At 47.6% G+C, this 18,776-nt stretch overlaps 17 non-coding genes across 17 annotated transcripts; all 17 read left to right on the top strand.

The window, feature by feature from the left end:
- Positions 1 to 691: 691 nt before the first annotated feature.
- LOC143475863 (5S ribosomal RNA) lies at positions 692 to 810 on the top strand. Its single transcript, XR_013121171.1, has one exon. It is a non-coding gene; the product is annotated as a 5S ribosomal RNA (ribosomal RNA).
- A 968-nt stretch (positions 811 to 1,778) lies between these two features.
- On the top strand, positions 1,779 to 1,897 carry LOC143475862 (5S ribosomal RNA). Its single transcript, XR_013121170.1, has one exon. It is a non-coding gene; the product is annotated as a 5S ribosomal RNA (ribosomal RNA).
- Positions 1,898 to 2,866: 969 nt separating this feature from the next.
- Positions 2,867 to 2,985, top strand: LOC143475861 (5S ribosomal RNA). The gene has a single exon (XR_013121169.1). It is a non-coding gene; the product is annotated as a 5S ribosomal RNA (ribosomal RNA).
- Positions 2,986 to 3,955: 970 nt separating this feature from the next.
- Positions 3,956 to 4,074, top strand: LOC143475859 (5S ribosomal RNA). The gene has a single exon (XR_013121168.1). It is a non-coding gene; the product is annotated as a 5S ribosomal RNA (ribosomal RNA).
- Positions 4,075 to 5,043: 969 nt separating this feature from the next.
- On the top strand, positions 5,044 to 5,162 carry LOC143475858 (5S ribosomal RNA). The gene has a single exon (XR_013121167.1). It is a non-coding gene; the product is annotated as a 5S ribosomal RNA (ribosomal RNA).
- Positions 5,163 to 6,129: 967 nt separating this feature from the next.
- LOC143475857 (5S ribosomal RNA) lies at positions 6,130 to 6,248 on the top strand. Its single transcript, XR_013121166.1, has one exon. It is a non-coding gene; the product is annotated as a 5S ribosomal RNA (ribosomal RNA).
- A 966-nt stretch (positions 6,249 to 7,214) lies between these two features.
- Positions 7,215 to 7,333, top strand: LOC143475856 (5S ribosomal RNA). Its single transcript, XR_013121165.1, has one exon. It is a non-coding gene; the product is annotated as a 5S ribosomal RNA (ribosomal RNA).
- A 969-nt stretch (positions 7,334 to 8,302) lies between these two features.
- On the top strand, positions 8,303 to 8,421 carry LOC143475854 (5S ribosomal RNA). Its single transcript, XR_013121163.1, has one exon. It is a non-coding gene; the product is annotated as a 5S ribosomal RNA (ribosomal RNA).
- Positions 8,422 to 9,392: 971 nt separating this feature from the next.
- Positions 9,393 to 9,511, top strand: LOC143475853 (5S ribosomal RNA). Its single transcript, XR_013121162.1, has one exon. It is a non-coding gene; the product is annotated as a 5S ribosomal RNA (ribosomal RNA).
- A 969-nt stretch (positions 9,512 to 10,480) lies between these two features.
- On the top strand, positions 10,481 to 10,599 carry LOC143475852 (5S ribosomal RNA). Its single transcript, XR_013121161.1, has one exon. It is a non-coding gene; the product is annotated as a 5S ribosomal RNA (ribosomal RNA).
- Positions 10,600 to 11,565: 966 nt separating this feature from the next.
- LOC143475851 (5S ribosomal RNA) lies at positions 11,566 to 11,684 on the top strand. The gene has a single exon (XR_013121160.1). It is a non-coding gene; the product is annotated as a 5S ribosomal RNA (ribosomal RNA).
- A 968-nt stretch (positions 11,685 to 12,652) lies between these two features.
- Positions 12,653 to 12,771, top strand: LOC143475850 (5S ribosomal RNA). Its single transcript, XR_013121159.1, has one exon. It is a non-coding gene; the product is annotated as a 5S ribosomal RNA (ribosomal RNA).
- Positions 12,772 to 13,740: 969 nt separating this feature from the next.
- LOC143475848 (5S ribosomal RNA) lies at positions 13,741 to 13,859 on the top strand. Its single transcript, XR_013121158.1, has one exon. It is a non-coding gene; the product is annotated as a 5S ribosomal RNA (ribosomal RNA).
- A 969-nt stretch (positions 13,860 to 14,828) lies between these two features.
- Positions 14,829 to 14,947, top strand: LOC143475847 (5S ribosomal RNA). Its single transcript, XR_013121157.1, has one exon. It is a non-coding gene; the product is annotated as a 5S ribosomal RNA (ribosomal RNA).
- Positions 14,948 to 15,915: 968 nt separating this feature from the next.
- LOC143475846 (5S ribosomal RNA) lies at positions 15,916 to 16,034 on the top strand. Its single transcript, XR_013121156.1, has one exon. It is a non-coding gene; the product is annotated as a 5S ribosomal RNA (ribosomal RNA).
- Positions 16,035 to 17,002: 968 nt separating this feature from the next.
- On the top strand, positions 17,003 to 17,121 carry LOC143475845 (5S ribosomal RNA). The gene has a single exon (XR_013121155.1). It is a non-coding gene; the product is annotated as a 5S ribosomal RNA (ribosomal RNA).
- A 970-nt stretch (positions 17,122 to 18,091) lies between these two features.
- On the top strand, positions 18,092 to 18,210 carry LOC143475844 (5S ribosomal RNA). Its single transcript, XR_013121154.1, has one exon. It is a non-coding gene; the product is annotated as a 5S ribosomal RNA (ribosomal RNA).
- The last annotated feature ends 566 nt before the right edge of the window (positions 18,211 to 18,776 follow it).

The following is an 18,776-nucleotide window of genomic DNA, read 5'->3' as shown; positions in this document are numbered from 1 at the left end:
TTCGCGAAAGTTTAAACGCCTACTCCGCTCGCGCCCACCTCGCGCGACCCTGCGCGAGCGGTGTAAAGCGAATTATTTCAAATCATTTCGAGTATATGTATTAATATTTAACTTAATTATGTTTATCGTGCTGGAAAATATTGAAATGGACCTTGAAAGTGCCGTACAAGTGCTTTAATTCCACCTTGTTTAGGCGTATGAAACCTGCAAACATGACTTTGTCGATCGCGCTGAAGCGCGGCGCGCGAAGTTACAACATTCGAGAGGTGCACGACCTCGCGCACTGGCAGAGCCTCAGCGATTACGTCATTTTCGCCGCGCGGACTCTCGCGGCGCGTCAAGTATAAACCAGGCTTTATGTTGTTGAAGGAACTCACCATAGTTCACCTAGCCATACAGCCGTATACCTATAAATGCCCCATGCAGAGAAACGTTGCATAATTATTCCTCCGAGAGAGAAAAAACTTTATATGATTTTTGCAGTAATTCAGTTCCTCTCAGTCATCCAGCTACACAGCTAAATAAGCACTTGCCACATTACTGAAAGTAACAGGTTAGGGCAAATGAAAAACAGCAAAGGCATTTCCTAAGACGCGATTAGATCATTTCGTGAACGACTTAGAGGTTTGTCCTCTGTATAATCACTTTGTGAGCGTCTTGTATAAAAGGGCCATTTTAAACATCGTCTCTCGCTTACGGCCATACCACCCTGAGAACGCCCGATCTCGTCTGATCTCGGAAGCTAAGCAGGGTCGGGCCTGGTTAGTACTTGGATGGGAGACCGCCTGGGAATACCAGGTGCTGTAAGCTTTTTCTCTGCTCATAAGTGTTGACTTTCATCTTTGCTCCTTCTGTCTACTTGCGATTTGTCACTCAGGTTTTTTAAAATTATTCTTACCTCTCTATTACTATCTGCCCCCCCCCCCCCCTCCCCTGCTCTCCTCTCCTCTCCGCCAAAAACCCCCCAGCATGCAGAAACGTGCGTCCAGCTAAGAGGAAACGTCAAAACGCCGGCTTGGAACTGTGCAATACTGCGCGTGCGCACAGCTGGCGTGCTCCGTCATTTTCGGAGAACACTGCAACGACGTTCGCGAAAGTTTAAACGCCTACTCCGCTCGCGCCCACCTCGCGCGACCCTGCGCGAGCGGTGTAAAGCGAATTATTTCAAATCATTTCGAGTATATGTATTAATATTTAACTTAATTATGTTTATCGTGCTGGAAAATATTGAAATGGACCTTGAAAGTGCCGTACAAGTGCTTTAATTCCACCTTGTTTAGGCGTATGAAACCTGCAAACATGACTTTGTCGATCGCGCTGAAGCGCGGCGCGCGAAGTTACAACATTCGAGAGGTGCACGACCTCGCGCACTGGCAGAGCCTCAGCGATTACGTCATTTTCGCCGCGCGGACTCTCGCGGCGCGTCAAGTATAAACCAGGCTTTATGTTGTTGAAGGAACTCACCATAGTTCACCTAGCCATACAGCCGTATACCTATAAATGCCCCATGCAGAGAAACGTTGCATAATTATTCCTCCGAGAGAGAAAAAACTTTATATGATTTTTGCAGTAATTCAGTTCCTCTCAGTCATCCAGCTACACAGCTAAATAAGCACTTGCCACATTACTGAAAGTAACAGGTTAGGGCAAATGAAAAACAGCAAAGGCATTTCCTAAGACGCGATTAGATCATTTCGTGAACGACTTAGAGGTTTGTCCTCTGTATAATCACTTTGTGAGCGTCTTGTATAAAAGGGCCATTTTAAACATCGTCTCTCGCTTACGGCCATACCACCCTGAGAACGCCCGATCTCGTCTGATCTCGGAAGCTAAGCAGGGTCGGGCCTGGTTAGTACTTGGATGGGAGACCGCCTGGGAATACCAGGTGCTGTAAGCTTTTTCTCTGCTCATAAGTGTTGACTTTCATCTTTGCTCCTTCTGTCTACTTGCGATTTGTCACTCAGGTTTTTTAAAATTATTCTTACCTCTCTATTACTATCTGCCCCCCCCCCCCCCCCCCCCTGCTCTCCTCTCCTCTCCGCCAAAAACCCCCCAGCATGCAGAAACGTGCGTCCAGCTAAGAGGAAACGTCAAAACGCCGGCTTGGAACTGTGCAATACTGCGCGTGCGCACAGCTGGCGTGCTCCGTCATTTTCGGAGAACACTGCAACGACGTTCGCGAAAGTTTAAACGCCTACTCCGCTCGCGCCCACCTCGCGCGACCCTGCGCGAGCGGTGTAAAGCGAATTATTTCAAATCATTTCGAGTATATGTATTAATATTTAACTTAATTATGTTTATCGTGCTGGAAAATATTGAAATGGACCTTGAAAGTGCCGTACAAGTGCTTTAATTCCACCTTGTTTAGGCGTATGAAACCTGCAAACATGACTTTGTCGATCGCGCTGAAGCGCGGCGCGCGAAGTTACAACATTCGAGAGGTGCACGACCTCGCGCACTGGCAGAGCCTCAGCGATTACGTCATTTTCGCCGCGCGGACTCTCGCGGCGCGTCAAGTATAAACCAGGCTTTATGTTGTTGAAGGAACTCACCATAGTTCACCTAGCCATACAGCCGTATACCTATAAATGCCCCATGCAGAGAAACGTTGCATAATTATTCCTCCGAGAGAGAAAAAACTTTATATGATTTTTGCAGTAATTCAGTTCCTCTCAGTCATCCAGCTACACAGCTAAATAAGCACTTGCCACATTACTGAAAGTAACAGGTTAGGGCAAATGAAAAACAGCAAAGGCATTTCCTAAGACGCGATTAGATCATTTCGTGAACGACTTAGAGGTTTGTCCTCTGTATAATCACTTTGTGAGCGTCTTGTATAAAAGGGCCATTTTAAACATCGTCTCTCGCTTACGGCCATACCACCCTGAGAACGCCCGATCTCGTCTGATCTCGGAAGCTAAGCAGGGTCGGGCCTGGTTAGTACTTGGATGGGAGACCGCCTGGGAATACCAGGTGCTGTAAGCTTTTTCTCTGCTCATAAGTGTTGACTTTCATCTTTGCTCCTTCTGTCTACTTGCGATTTGTCACTCAGGTTTTTTAAAATTATTCTTACCTCTCTATTTCTATCTGCCCCCCCCCCCCCCCCTCCCCTGCTCTCCTCTCCTCTCCGCCAAAAACCCCCCAGCATGCAGAAACGTGCGTCCAGCTAAGAGGAAACGTCAAAACGCCGGCTTGGAACTGTGCAATACTGCGCGTGCGCACAGCTGGCGTGCTCCGTCATTTTCGGAGAACACTGCAACGACGTTCGCGAAAGTTTAAACGCCTACTCCGCTCGCGCCCACCTCGCGCGACCCTGCGCGAGCGGTGTAAAGCGAATTATTTCAAATCATTTCGAGTATATGTATTAATATTTAACTTAATTATGTTTATCGTGCTGGAAAATATTGAAATGGACCTTGAAAGTGCCGTACAAGTGCTTTAATTCCACCTTGTTTAGGCGTATGAAACCTGCAAACATGACTTTGTCGATCGCGCTGAAGCGCGGCGCGCGAAGTTACAACATTCGAGAGGTGCACGACCTCGCGCACTGGCAGAGCCTCAGCGATTACGTCATTTTCGCCGCGCGGACTCTCGCGGCGCGTCAAGTATAAACCAGGCTTTATGTTGTTGAAGGAACTCACCATAGTTCACCTAGCCATACAGCCGTATACCTATAAATGCCCCATGCAGAGAAACGTTGCATAATTATTCCTCCGAGAGAGAAAAAACTTTATATGATTTTTGCAGTAATTCAGTTCCTCTCAGTCATCCAGCTACACAGCTAAATAAGCACTTGCCACATTACTGAAAGTAACAGGTTAGGGCAAATGAAAAACAGCAAAGGCATTTCCTAAGACGCGATTAGATCATTTCGTGAACGACTTAGAGGTTTGTCCTCTGTATAATCACTTTGTGAGCGTCTTGTATAAAAGGGCCATTTTAAACATCGTCTCTCGCTTACGGCCATACCACCCTGAGAACGCCCGATCTCGTCTGATCTCGGAAGCTAAGCAGGGTCGGGCCTGGTTAGTACTTGGATGGGAGACCGCCTGGGAATACCAGGTGCTGTAAGCTTTTTCTCTGCTCATAAGTGTTGACTTTCATCTTTGCTCCTTCTGTCTACTTGCGATTTGTCACTCAGGTTTTTTAAAATTATTCTTACCTCTCTATTTCTATCTGCCCCCCCCCCCCCCCTCCCCTGCTCTCCTCTCCTCTCCGCCAAAAACCCCCCAGCATGCAGAAACGTGCGTCCAGCTAAGAGGAAACGTCAAAACGCCGGCTTGGAACTGTGCAATACTGCGCGTGCGCACAGCTGGCGTGCTCCGTCATTTTCGGAGAACACTGCAACGACGTTCGCGAAAGTTTAAACGCCTACTCCGCTCGCGCCCACCTCGCGCGACCCTGCGCGAGCGGTGTAAAGCGAATTATTTCAAATCATTTCGAGTATATGTATTAATATTTAACTTAATTATGTTTATCGTGCTGGAAAATATTGAAATGGACCTTGAAAGTGCCGTACAAGTGCTTTAATTCCACCTTGTTTAGGCGTATGAAACCTGCAAACATGACTTTGTCGATCGCGCTGAAGCGCGGCGCGCGAAGTTACAACATTCGAGAGGTGCACGACCTCGCGCACTGGCAGAGCCTCAGCGATTACGTCATTTTCGCCGCGCGGACTCTCGCGGCGCGTCAAGTATAAACCAGGCTTTATGTTGTTGAAGGAACTCACCATAGTTCACCTAGCCATACAGCCGTATACCTATAAATGCCCCATGGAGAGAAACGTTGCATAATTATTCCTCCGAGAGAGAAAAAACTTTATATGATTTTTGCAGTAATTCAGTTCCTCTCAGTCATCCAGCTACACAGCTAAATAAGCACTTGCCACATTACTGAAAGTAACAGGTTAGGGCAAATGAAAAACAGCAAAGGCATTTCCTAAGACGCGATTAGATCATTTCGTGAACGACTTAGAGGTTTGTCCTCTGTATAATCACTTTGTGAGCGTCTTGTATAAAAGGGCCATTTTAAACATCGTCTCTCGCTTACGGCCATACCACCCTGAGAACGCCCGATCTCGTCTGATCTCGGAAGCTAAGCAGGGTCGGGCCTGGTTAGTACTTGGATGGGAGACCGCCTGGGAATACCAGGTGCTGTAAGCTTTTTCTCTGCTCATAAGTGTTGACTTTCATCTTTGCTCCTTCTGTCTACTTGCGATTTGTCACTCAGGTTTTTTAAAATTATTCTTACCTCTCTATTACTATCTGCCCCCCCCCCCCCTCCCCTGCTCTCCTCTCCTCTCCGCCAAAAACCCCCCAGCATGCAGAAACGTGCGTCCAGCTAAGAGGAAACGTCAAAACGCCGGCTTGGAACTGTGCAATACTGCGCGTGCGCACAGCTGGCGTGCTCCGTCATTTTCGGAGAACACTGCAACGACGTTCGCGAAAGTTTAAACGCCTACTCCGCTCGCGCCCACCTCGCGCGACCCTGCGCGAGCGGTGTAAAGCGAATTATTTCAAATCATTTCGAGTATATGTATTAATATTTAACTTAATTATGTTTATCGTGCTGGAAAATATTGAAATGGACCTTGAAAGTGCCGTACAAGTGCTTTAATTCCACCTTGTTTAGGCGTATGAAACCTGCAAACATGACTTTGTCGATCGCGCTGAAGCGCGGCGCGCGAAGTTACAACATTCGAGAGGTGCACGACCTCGCGCACTGGCAGAGCCTCAGCGATTACGTCATTTTCGCCGCGCGGACTCTCGCGGCGCGTCAAGTATAAACCAGGCTTTATGTTGTTGAAGGAACTCACCATAGTTCACCTAGCCATACAGCCGTATACCTATAAATGCCCCATGCAGAGAAACGTTGCATAATTATTCCTCCGAGAGAGAAAAAACTTTATATGATTTTTGCAGTAATTCAGTTCCTCTCAGTCATCCAGCTACACAGCTAAATAAGCACTTGCCACATTACTGAAAGTAACAGGTTAGGGCAAATGAAAAACAGCAAAGGCATTTCCTAAGACGCGATTAGATCATTTCGTGAACGACTTAGAGGTTTGTCCTCTGTATAATCACTTTGTGAGCGTCTTGTATAAAAGGGCCATTTTAAACATCGTCTCTCGCTTACGGCCATACCACCCTGAGAACGCCCGATCTCGTCTGATCTCGGAAGCTAAGCAGGGTCGGGCCTGGTTAGTACTTGGATGGGAGACCGCCTGGGAATACCAGGTGCTGTAAGCTTTTTCTCTGCTCATAAGTGTTGACTTTCATCTTTGCTCCTTCTGTCTACTTGCGATTTGTCACTCAGGTTTTTAAAAATTATTCTTACCTCTCTATTTCTATCTGCCCCCCCCCCCCTCCCCTGCTCTCCTCTCCTCTCCGCCAAAAACCCCCCAGCATGCAGAAACGTGCGTCCAGCTAAGAGGAAACGTCAAAACGCCGGCTTGGAACTGTGCAATACTGCGCGTGCGCACAGCTGGCGTGCTCCGTCATTTTCGGAGAACACTGCAACGACGTTCGCGAAAGTTTAAACGCCTACTCCGCTCGCGCCCACCTCGCGCGACCCTGCGCGAGCGGTGTAAAGCGAATTATTTCAAATCATTTCGAGTATATGTATTAATATTTAACTTAATTATGTTTATCGTGCTGGAAAATATTGAAATGGACCTTGAAAGTGCCGTACAAGTGCTTTAATTCCACCTTGTTTAGGCGTATGAAACCTGCAAACATGACTTTGTCGATCGCGCTGAAGCGCGGCGCGCGAAGTTACAACATTCGAGAGGTGCACGACCTCGCGCACTGGCAGAGCCTCAGCGATTACGTCATTTTCGCCGCGCGGACTCTCGCGGCGCGTCAAGTATAAACCAGGCTTTATGTTGTTGAAGGAACTCACCATAGTTCACCTAGCCATACAGCCGTATACCTATAAATGCCCCATGGAGAGAAACGTTGCATAATTATTCCTCCGAGAGAGAAAAAACTTTATATGATTTTTGCAGTAATTCAGTTCCTCTCAGTCATCCAGCTACACAGCTAAATAAGCACTTGCCACATTACTGAAAGTAACAGGTTAGGGCAAATGAAAAACAGCAAAGGCATTTCCTAAGACGCGATTAGATCATTTCGTGAACGACTTAGAGGTTTGTCCTCTGTATAATCACTTTGTGAGCGTCTTGTATAAAAGGGCCATTTTAAACATCGTCTCTCGCTTACGGCCATACCACCCTGAGAACGCCCGATCTCGTCTGATCTCGGAAGCTAAGCAGGGTCGGGCCTGGTTAGTACTTGGATGGGAGACCGCCTGGGAATACCAGGTGCTGTAAGCTTTTTCTCTGCTCATAAGTGTTGACTTTCATCTTTGCTCCTTCTGTCTACTTGCGATTTGTCACTCAGGTTTTTTAAAATTATTCTTACCTCTCTATTACTATCTGCCCCCCCCCCCCCCCTCCCCTGCTCTCCTCTCCTCTCCGCCAAAAACCCCCCAGCATGCAGAAACGTGCGTCCAGCTAAGAGGAAACGTCAAAACGCCGGCTTGGAACTGTGCAATACTGCGCGTGCGCACAGCTGGCGTGCTCCGTCATTTTCGGAGAACACTGCAACGACGTTCGCGAAAGTTTAAACGCCTACTCCGCTCGCGCCCACCTCGCGCGACCCTGCGCGAGCGGTGTAAAGCGAATTATTTCAAATCATTTCGAGTATATGTATTAATATTTAACTTAATTATGTTTATCGTGCTGGAAAATATTGAAATGGACCTTGAAAGTGCCGTACAAGTGCTTTAATTCCACCTTGTTTAGGCGTATGAAACCTGCAAACATGACTTTGTCGATCGCGCTGAAGCGCGGCGCGCGAAGTTACAACATTCGAGAGGTGCACGACCTCGCGCACTGGCAGAGCCTCAGCGATTACGTCATTTTCGCCGCGCGGACTCTCGCGGCGCGTCAAGTATAAACCAGGCTTTATGTTGTTGAAGGAACTCACCATAGTTCACCTAGCCATACAGCCGTATACCTATAAATGCCCCATGCAGAGAAACGTTGCATAATTATTCCTCCGAGAGAGAAAAAACTTTATATGATTTTTGCAGTAATTCAGTTCCTCTCAGTCATCCAGCTACACAGCTAAATAAGCACTTGCCACATTACTGAAAGTAACAGGTTAGGGCAAATGAAAAACAGCAAAGGCATTTCCTAAGACGCGATTAGATCATTTCGTGAACGACTTAGAGGTTTGTCCTCTGTATAATCACTTTGTGAGCGTCTTGTATAAAAGGGCCATTTTAAACATCGTCTCTCGCTTACGGCCATACCACCCTGAGAACGCCCGATCTCGTCTGATCTCGGAAGCTAAGCAGGGTCGGGCCTGGTTAGTACTTGGATGGGAGACCGCCTGGGAATACCAGGTGCTGTAAGCTTTTTCTCTGCTCATAAGTGTTGACTTTCATCTTTGCTCCTTCTGTCTACTTGCGATTTGTCACTCAGGTTTTTTAAAATTATTCTTACCTCTCTATTACTATCTGCCCCCCCCCCCCCCCCCTCCCCTGCTCTCCTCTCCTCTCCGCCAAAAACCCCCCAGCATGCAGAAACGTGCGTCCAGCTAAGAGGAAACGTCAAAACGCCGGCTTGGAACTGTGCAATACTGCGCGTGCGCACAGCTGGCGTGCTCCGTCATTTTCGGAGAACACTGCAACGACGTTCGCGAAAGTTTAAACGCCTACTCCGCTCGCGCCCACCTCGCGCGACCCTGCGCGAGCGGTGTAAAGCGAATTATTTCAAATCATTTCGAGTATATGTATTAATATTTAACTTAATTATGTTTATCGTGCTGGAAAATATTGAAATGGACCTTGAAAGTGCCGTACAAGTGCTTTAATTCCACCTTGTTTAGGCGTATGAAACCTGCAAACATGACTTTGTCGATCGCGCTGAAGCGCGGCGCGCGAAGTTACAACATTCGAGAGGTGCACGACCTCGCGCACTGGCAGAGCCTCAGCGATTACGTCATTTTCGCCGCGCGGACTCTCGCGGCGCGTCAAGTATAAACCAGGCTTTATGTTGTTGAAGGAACTCACCATAGTTCACCTAGCCATACAGCCGTATACCTATAAATGCCCCATGCAGAGAAACGTTGCATAATTATTCCTCCGAGAGAGAAAAAACTTTATATGATTTTTGCAGTAATTCAGTTCCTCTCAGTCATCCAGCTACACAGCTAAATAAGCACTTGCCACATTACTGAAAGTAACAGGTTAGGGCAAATGAAAAACAGCAAAGGCATTTCCTAAGACGCGATTAGATCATTTCGTGAACGACTTAGAGGTTTGTCCTCTGTATAATCACTTTGTGAGCGTCTTGTATAAAAGGGCCATTTTAAACATCGTCTCTCGCTTACGGCCATACCACCCTGAGAACGCCCGATCTCGTCTGATCTCGGAAGCTAAGCAGGGTCGGGCCTGGTTAGTACTTGGATGGGAGACCGCCTGGGAATACCAGGTGCTGTAAGCTTTTTCTCTGCTCATAAGTGTTGACTTTCATCTTTGCTCCTTCTGTCTACTTGCGATTTGTCACTCAGGTTTTTTAAAATTATTCTTACCTCTCTATTTCTATCTGCCCCCCCCCCCCCCCTCCCCTGCTCTCCTCTCCTCTCCGCCAAAAACCCCCCAGCATGCAGAAACGTGCGTCCAGCTAAGAGGAAACGTCAAAACGCCGGCTTGGAACTGTGCAATACTGCGCGTGCGCACAGCTGGCGTGCTCCGTCATTTTCGGAGAACACTGCAACGACGTTCGCGAAAGTTTAAACGCCTACTCCGCTCGCGCCCACCTCGCGCGACCCTGCGCGAGCGGTGTAAAGCGAATTATTTCAAATCATTTCGAGTATATGTATTAATATTTAACTTAATTATGTTTATCGTGCTGGAAAATATTGAAATGGACCTTGAAAGTGCCGTACAAGTGCTTTAATTCCACCTTGTTTAGGCGTATGAAACCTGCAAACATGACTTTGTCGATCGCGCTGAAGCGCGGCGCGCGAAGTTACAACATTCGAGAGGTGCACGACCTCGCGCACTGGCAGAGCCTCAGCGATTACGTCATTTTCGCCGCGCGGACTCTCGCGGCGCGTCAAGTATAAACCAGGCTTTATGTTGTTGAAGGAACTCACCATAGTTCACCTAGCCATACAGCCGTATACCTATAAATGCCCCATGGAGAGAAACGTTGCATAATTATTCCTCCGAGAGAGAAAAAACTTTATATGATTTTTGCAGTAATTCAGTTCCTCTCAGTCATCCAGCTACACAGCTAAATAAGCACTTGCCACATTACTGAAAGTAACAGGTTAGGGCAAATGAAAAACAGCAAAGGCATTTCCTAAGACGCGATTAGATCATTTCGTGAACGACTTAGAGGTTTGTCCTCTGTATAATCACTTTGTGAGCGTCTTGTATAAAAGGGCCATTTTAAACATCGTCTCTCGCTTACGGCCATACCACCCTGAGAACGCCCGATCTCGTCTGATCTCGGAAGCTAAGCAGGGTCGGGCCTGGTTAGTACTTGGATGGGAGACCGCCTGGGAATACCAGGTGCTGTAAGCTTTTTCTCTGCTCATAAGTGTTGACTTTCATCTTTGCTCCTTCTGTCTACTTGCGATTTGTCACTCAGGTTTTTTAAAATTATTCTTACCTCTCTATTACTATCTGCCCCCCCCCCCCTCCCCTGCTCTCCTCTCCTCTCCGCCAAAAACCCCCCAGCATGCAGAAACGTGCGTCCAGCTAAGAGGAAACGTCAAAACGCCGGCTTGGAACTGTGCAATACTGCGCGTGCGCACAGCTGGCGTGCTCCGTCATTTTCGGAGAACACTGCAACGACGTTCGCGAAAGTTTAAACGCCTACTCCGCTCGCGCCCACCTCGCGCGACCCTGCGCGAGCGGTGTAAAGCGAATTATTTCAAATCATTTCGAGTATATGTATTAATATTTAACTTAATTATGTTTATCGTGCTGGAAAATATTGAAATGTACCTTGAAAGTGCCGTACAAGTGCTTTAATTCCACCTTGTTTAGGCGTATGAAACCTGCAAACATGACTTTGTCGATCGCGCTGAAGCGCGGCGCGCGAAGTTACAACATTCGAGAGGTGCACGACCTCGCGCACTGGCAGAGCCTCAGCGATTACGTCATTTTCGCCGCGCGGACTCTCGCGGCGCGTCAAGTATAAACCAGGCTTTATGTTGTTGAAGGAACTCACCATAGTTCACCTAGCCATACAGCCGTATACCTATAAATGCCCCATGGAGAGAAACGTTGCATAATTATTCCTCCGAGAGAGAAAAAACTTTATATGATTTTTGCAGTAATTCAGTTCCTCTCAGTCATCCAGCTACACAGCTAAATAAGCACTTGCCACATTACTGAAAGTAACAGGTTAGGGCAAATGAAAAACAGCAAAGGCATTTCCTAAGACGCGATTAGATCATTTCGTGAACGACTTAGAGGTTTGTCCTCTGTATAATCACTTTGTGAGCGTCTTGTATAAAAGGGCCATTTTAAACATCGTCTCTCGCTTACGGCCATACCACCCTGAGAACGCCCGATCTCGTCTGATCTCGGAAGCTAAGCAGGGTCGGGCCTGGTTAGTACTTGGATGGGAGACCGCCTGGGAATACCAGGTGCTGTAAGCTTTTTCTCTGCTCATAAGTGTTGACTTTCATCTTTGCTCCTTCTGTCTACTTGCGATTTGTCACTCAGGTTTTTTAAAATTATTCTTACCTCTCTATTACTATCTGCCCCCCCCCCCCCCTCCCCTGCTCTCCTCTCCTCTCCGCCAAAAACCCCCCAGCATGCAGAAACGTGCGTCCAGCTAAGAGGAAACGTCAAAACGCCGGCTTGGAACTGTGCAATACTGCGCGTGCGCACAGCTGGCGTGCTCCGTCATTTTCGGAGAACACTGCAACGACGTTCGCGAAAGTTTAAACGCCTACTCCGCTCGCGCCCACCTCGCGCGACCCTGCGCGAGCGGTGTAAAGCGAATTATTTCAAATCATTTCGAGTATATGTATTAATATTTAACTTAATTATGTTTATCGTGCTGGAAAATATTGAAATGGACCTTGAAAGTGCCGTACAAGTGCTTTAATTCCACCTTGTTTAGGCGTATGAAACCTGCAAACATGACTTTGTCGATCGCGCTGAAGCGCGGCGCGCGAAGTTACAACATTCGAGAGGTGCACGACCTCGCGCACTGGCAGAGCCTCAGCGATTACGTCATTTTCGCCGCGCGGACTCTCGCGGCGCGTCAAGTATAAACCAGGCTTTATGTTGTTGAAGGAACTCACCATAGTTCACCTAGCCATACAGCCGTATACCTATAAATGCCCCATGCAGAGAAACGTTGCATAATTATTCCTCCGAGAGAGAAAAAACTTTATATGATTTTTGCAGTAATTCAGTTCCTCTCAGTCATCCAGCTACACAGCTAAATAAGCACTTGCCACATTACTGAAAGTAACAGGTTAGGGCAAATGAAAAACAGCAAAGGCATTTCCTAAGACGCGATTAGATCATTTCGTGAACGACTTAGAGGTTTGTCCTCTGTATAATCACTTTGTGAGCGTCTTGTATAAAAGGGCCATTTTAAACATCGTCTCTCGCTTACGGCCATACCACCCTGAGAACGCCCGATCTCGTCTGATCTCGGAAGCTAAGCAGGGTCGGGCCTGGTTAGTACTTGGATGGGAGACCGCCTGGGAATACCAGGTGCTGTAAGCTTTTTCTCTGCTCATAAGTGTTGACTTTCATCTTTGCTCCTTCTGTCTACTTGCGATTTGTCACTCAGGTTTTTTAAAATTATTCTTACCTCTCTATTTCTATCTGCCCCCCCCCCCCCCCTCCCCTGCTCTCCTCTCCTCTCCGCCAAAAACCCCCCAGCATGCAGAAACGTGCGTCCAGCTAAGAGGAAACGTCAAAACGCCGGCTTGGAACTGTGCAATACTGCGCGTGCGCACAGCTGGCGTGCTCCGTCATTTTCGGAGAACACTGCAACGACGTTCGCGAAAGTTTAAACGCCTACTCCGCTCGCGCCCACCTCGCGCGACCCTGCGCGAGCGGTGTAAAGCGAATTATTTCAAATCATTTCGAGTATATGTATTAATATTTAACTTAATTATGTTTATCGTGCTGGAAAATATTGAAATGGACCTTGAAAGTGCCGTACAAGTGCTTTAATTCCACCTTGTTTAGGCGTATGAAACCTGCAAACATGACTTTGTCGATCGCGCTGAAGCGCGGCGCGCGAAGTTACAACATTCGAGAGGTGCACGACCTCGCGCACTGGCAGAGCCTCAGCGATTACGTCATTTTCGCCGCGCGGACTCTCGCGGCGCGTCAAGTATAAACCAGGCTTTATGTTGTTGAAGGAACTCACCATAGTTCACCTAGCCATACAGCCGTATACCTATAAATGCCCCATGGAGAGAAACGTTGCATAATTATTCCTCCGAGAGAGAAAAAACTTTATATGATTTTTGCAGTAATTCAGTTCCTCTCAGTCATCCAGCTACACAGCTAAATAAGCACTTGCCACATTACTGAAAGTAACAGGTTAGGGCAAATGAAAAACAGCAAAGGCATTTCCTAAGACGCGATTAGATCATTTCGTGAACGACTTAGAGGTTTGTCCTCTGTATAATCACTTTGTGAGCGTCTTGTATAAAAGGGCCATTTTAAACACCGTCTCTCGCTTACGGCCATACCACCCTGAGAACGCCCGATCTCGTCTGATCTCGGAAGCTAAGCAGGGTCGGGCCTGGTTAGTACTTGGATGGGAGACCGCCTGGGAATACCAGGTGCTGTAAGCTTTTTCTCTGCTCATAAGTGTTGACTTTCATCTTTGCTCCTTCTGTCTACTTGCGATTTGTCACTCAGGTTTTTTAAAATTATTCTTACCTCTCTATTACTATCTGCCCCCCCCCCCCCCCTCCCCTGCTCTCCTCTCCTCTCCGCCAAAAACCCCCCAGCATGCAGAAACGTGCGTCCAGCTAAGAGGAAACGTCAAAACGCCGGCTTGGAACTGTGCAATACTGCGCGTGCGCACAGCTGGCGTGCTCCGTCATTTTCGGAGAACACTGCAACGACGTTCGCGAAAGTTTAAACGCCTACTCCGCTCGCGCCCACCTCGCGCGACCCTGCGCGAGCGGTGTAAAGCGAATTATTTCAAATCATTTCGAGTATATGTATTAATATTTAACTTAATTATGTTTATCGTGCTGGAAAATATTGAAATGGACCTTGAAAGTGCCGTACAAGTGCTTTAATTCCACCTTGTTTAGGCGTATGAAACCTGCAAACATGACTTTGTCGATCGCGCTGAAGCGCGGCGCGCGAAGTTACAACATTCGAGAGGTGCACGACCTCGCGCACTGGCAGAGCCTCAGCGATTACGTCATTTTCGCCGCGCGGACTCTCGCGGCGCGTCAAGTATAAACCAGGCTTTATGTTGTTGAAGGAACTCACCATAGTTCACCTAGCCATACAGCCGTATACCTATAAATGCCCCATGCAGAGAAACGTTGCATAATTATTCCTCCGAGAGAGAAAAAACTTTATATGATTTTTGCAGTAATTCAGTTCCTCTCAGTCATCCAGCTACACAGCTAAATAAGCACTTGCCACATTACTGAAAGTAACAGGTTAGGGCAAATGAAAAACAGCAAAGGCATTTCCTAAGACGCGATTAGATCATTTCGTGAACGACTTAGAGGTTTGTCCTCTGTATAATCACTTTGTGAGCGTCTTGTATAAAAGGGCCATTTTAAACATCGTCTCTCGCTTACGGCCATACCACCCTGAGAACGCCCGATCTCGTCTGATCTCGGAAGCTAAGCAGGGTCGGGCCTGGTTAGTACTTGGATGGGAGACCGCCTGGGAATACCAGGTGCTGTAAGCTTTTTCTCTGCTCATAAGTGTTGACTTTCATCTTTGCTCCTTCTGTCTACTTGCGATTTGTCACTCAGGTTTTTTAAAATTATTCTTACCTCTCTATTACTATCTGCCCCCCCCCCCCCCTCCCCTGCTCTCCTCTCCTCTCCGCCAAAAACCCCCCAGCATGCAGAAACGTGCGTCCAGCTAAGAGGAAACGTCAAAACGCCGGCTTGGAACTGTGCAATACTGCGCGTGCGCACAGCTGGCGTGCTCCGTCATTTTCGGAGAACACTGCAACGACGTTCGCGAAAGTTTAAACGCCTACTCCGCTCGCGCCCACCTCGCGCGACCCTGCGCGAGCGGTGTAAAGCGAATTATTTCAAATCATTTCGAGTATATGTATTAATATTTAACTTAATTATGTTTATCGTGCTGGAAAATATTGAAATGGACCTTGAAAGTGCCGTACAAGTGCTTTAATTCCACCTTGTTTAGGCGTATGAAACCTGCAAACATGACTTTGTCGATCGCGCTGAAGCGCGGCGCGCGAAGTTACAACATTCGAGAGGTGCACGACCTCGCGCACTGGCAGAGCCTCAGCGATTACGTCATTTTCGCCGCGCGGACTCTCGCGGCGCGTCAAGTATAAACCAGGCTTTATGTTGTTGAAGGAACTCACCATAGTTCACCTAGCCATACAGCCGTATACCTATAAATGCCCCATGCAGAGAAACGTTGCATAATTATTCCTCCGAGAGAGAAAAAACTTTATATGATTTTTGCAGTAATTCAGTTCCTCTCAGTCATCCAGCTACACAGCTAAATAAGCACTTGCCACATTACTGAAAGTAACAGGTTAGGGCAAATGAAAAACAGCAAAGGCATTTCCTAAGACGCGATTAGATCATTTCGTGAACGACTTAGAGGTTTGTCCTCTGTATAATCACTTTGTGAGCGTCTTGTATAAAAGGGCCATTTTAAACATCGTCTCTCGCTTACGGCCATACCACCCTGAGAACGCCCGATCTCGTCTGATCTCGGAAGCTAAGCAGGGTCGGGCCTGGTTAGTACTTGGATGGGAGACCGCCTGGGAATACCAGGTGCTGTAAGCTTTTTCTCTGCTCATAAGTGTTGACTTTCATCTTTGCTCCTTCTGTCTACTTGCGATTTGTCACTCAGGTTTTTTAAAATTATTCTTACCTCTCTATTACTATCTGCCCCCCCCCCCCCCCCCCCTGCTCTCCTCTCCTCTCCGCCAAAAACCCCCCAGCATGCAGAAACGTGCGTCCAGCTAAGAGGAAACGTCAAAACGCCGGCTTGGAACTGTGCAATACTGCGCGTGCGCACAGCTGGCGTGCTCCGTCATTTTCGGAGAACACTGCAACGACGTTCGCGAAAGTTTAAACGCCTACTCCGCTCGCGCCCACCTCGCGCGACCCTGCGCGAGCGGTGTAAAGCGAATTATTTCAAATCATTTCGAGTATATGTATTAATATTTAACTTAATTATGTTTATCGTGCTGGAAAATATTGAAATGGACCTTGAAAGTGCCGTACAAGTGCTTTAATTCCACCTTGTTTAGGCGTATGAAACCTGCAAACATGACTTTGTCGATCGCGCTGAAGCGCGGCGCGCGAAGTTACAACATTCGAGAGGTGCACGACCTCGCGCACTGGCAGAGCCTCAGCGATTACGTCATTTTCGCCGCGCGGACTCTCGCGGCGCGTCAAGTATAAACCAGGCTTTATGTTGTTGAAGGAACTCACCATAGTTCACCTAGCCATACAGCCGTATACCTATAAATGCCCCATGCAGAGAAACGTTGCATAATTATTCCTCCGAGAGAGAAAAAACTTTATATGATTTTTGCAGTAATTCAGTTCCTCTCAGTCATCCAGCTACACAGCTAAATAAGCACTTGCCACATTACTGAAAGTAACAGGTTAGGGCAAATGAAAAACAGCAAAGGCATTTCCTAAGACGCGATTAGATCATTTCGTGAACGACTTAGAGGTTTGTCCTCTGTATAATCACTTTGTGAGCGTCTTGTATAAAAGGGCCATTTTAAACATCGTCTCTCGCTTACGGCCATACCACCCTGAGAACGCCCGATCTCGTCTGATCTCGGAAGCTAAGCAGGGTCGGGCCTGGTTAGTACTTGGATGGGAGACCGCCTGGGAATACCAGGTGCTGTAAGCTTTTTCTCTGCTCATAAGTGTTGACTTTCATCTTTGCTCCTTCTGTCTACTTGCGATTTGTCACTCAGGTTTTTTAAAATTATTCTTACCTCTCTATTTCTATCTGCCCCCCCCCCCCCCCTCCCCTGCTCTCCTCTCCTCTCCGCCAAAAACCCCCCAGCATGCAGAAACGTGCGTCCAGCTAAGAGGAAACGTCAAAACGCCGGCTTGGAACTGTGCAATACTGCGCGTGCGCACAGCTGGCGTGCTCCGTCATTTTCGGAGAACACTGCAACGACGTTCGCGAAAGTTTAAACGCCTACTCCGCTCGCGCCCACCTCGCGCGACCCTGCGCGAGCGGTGTAAAGCGAATTATTTCAAATCATTTCGAGTATATGTATTAATATTTAACTTAATTATGTTTATCGTGCTGGAAAATATTGAAATGGACCTTGAAAGTGCCGTACAAGTGCTTTAATTCCACCTTGTTTAGGCGTATGAAACCTGCAAACATGACTTTGTCGATCGCGCTGAAGCGCGGCGCGCGAAGTTACAACATTCGAGAGGTGCACGACCTCGCGCACTGGCAGAGCCTCAGCGATTACGTCATTTTCGCCGCGCGGACTCTCGCGGCGCGTCAAGTATAAACCAGGCTTTATGTTGTTGAAGGAACTCACCATAGTTCACCTAGCCATACAGCCGTATACCTATAAATGCCCCATGCAGAGAAACGTTGCATAATTATTCCTCCGAGAGAGAAAAAAACTTTATATGATTTTTGCAGTAATTCAGTTCCTCTCAGTCATCCAGCTACACAGCTAAATAAGCACTTGCCACATTACTGAAAGTAACAGGTTAGGGCAAATGAAAAACAGCAAAGGCATTTCCTAAGACGCGATTAGATCATTTCGTGAACGACTTAGAGGTTTGTCCTCTGTATAATCACTTTGTGAGCGTCTTGTATAAAAGGGCCATTTTAAACATCGTCTCTCGCTTACGGCCATACCACCCTGAGAACGCCCGATCTCGTCTGATCTCGGAAGCTAAGCAGGGTCGGGCCTGGTTAGTACTTGGATGGGAGACCGCCTGGGAATACCAGGTGCTGTAAGCTTTTTCTCTGCTCATAAGTGTTGACTTTCATCTTTGCTCCTTCTGTCTACTTGCGATTTGTCACTCAGGTTTTTTAAAATTATTCTTACCTCTCTATTTCTATCTGCCCCCCCCCCCCCCCTCCCCTGCTCTCCTCTCCTCTCCGCCAAAAACCCCCCAGCATGCAGAAACGTGCGTCCAGCTAAGAGGAAACGTCAAAACGCCGGCTTGGAACTGTGCAATACTGCGCGTGCGCACAGCTGGCGTGCTCCGTCATTTTCGGAGAACACTGCAACGACGTTCGCGAAAGTTTAAACGCCTACTCCGCTCGCGCCCACCTCGCGCGACCCTGCGCGAGCGGTGTAAAGCGAATTATTTCAAATCATTTCGAGTATATGTATTAATATTTAACTTAATTATGTTTATCGTGCTGGAAAATATTGAAATGGACCTTGAAAGTGCCGTACAAGTGCTTTAATTCCACCTTGTTTAGGCGTATGAAACCTGCAAACATGACTTTGTCGATCGCGCTGAAGCGCGGCGCGCGAAGTTACAACATTCGAGAGGTGCACGACCTCGCGCACTGGC

This window comes from Brachyhypopomus gauderio, chromosome 14, assembly GCF_052324685.1.
Source record: "Brachyhypopomus gauderio isolate BG-103 chromosome 14, BGAUD_0.2, whole genome shotgun sequence".
NCBI classification, from domain to species: domain Eukaryota; kingdom Metazoa; phylum Chordata; class Actinopteri; order Gymnotiformes; family Hypopomidae; genus Brachyhypopomus; species Brachyhypopomus gauderio.
The sequence above is the reverse complement of the archived record's forward strand: the minus strand, read 5'-3'. Positions and strand labels throughout refer to the sequence as shown.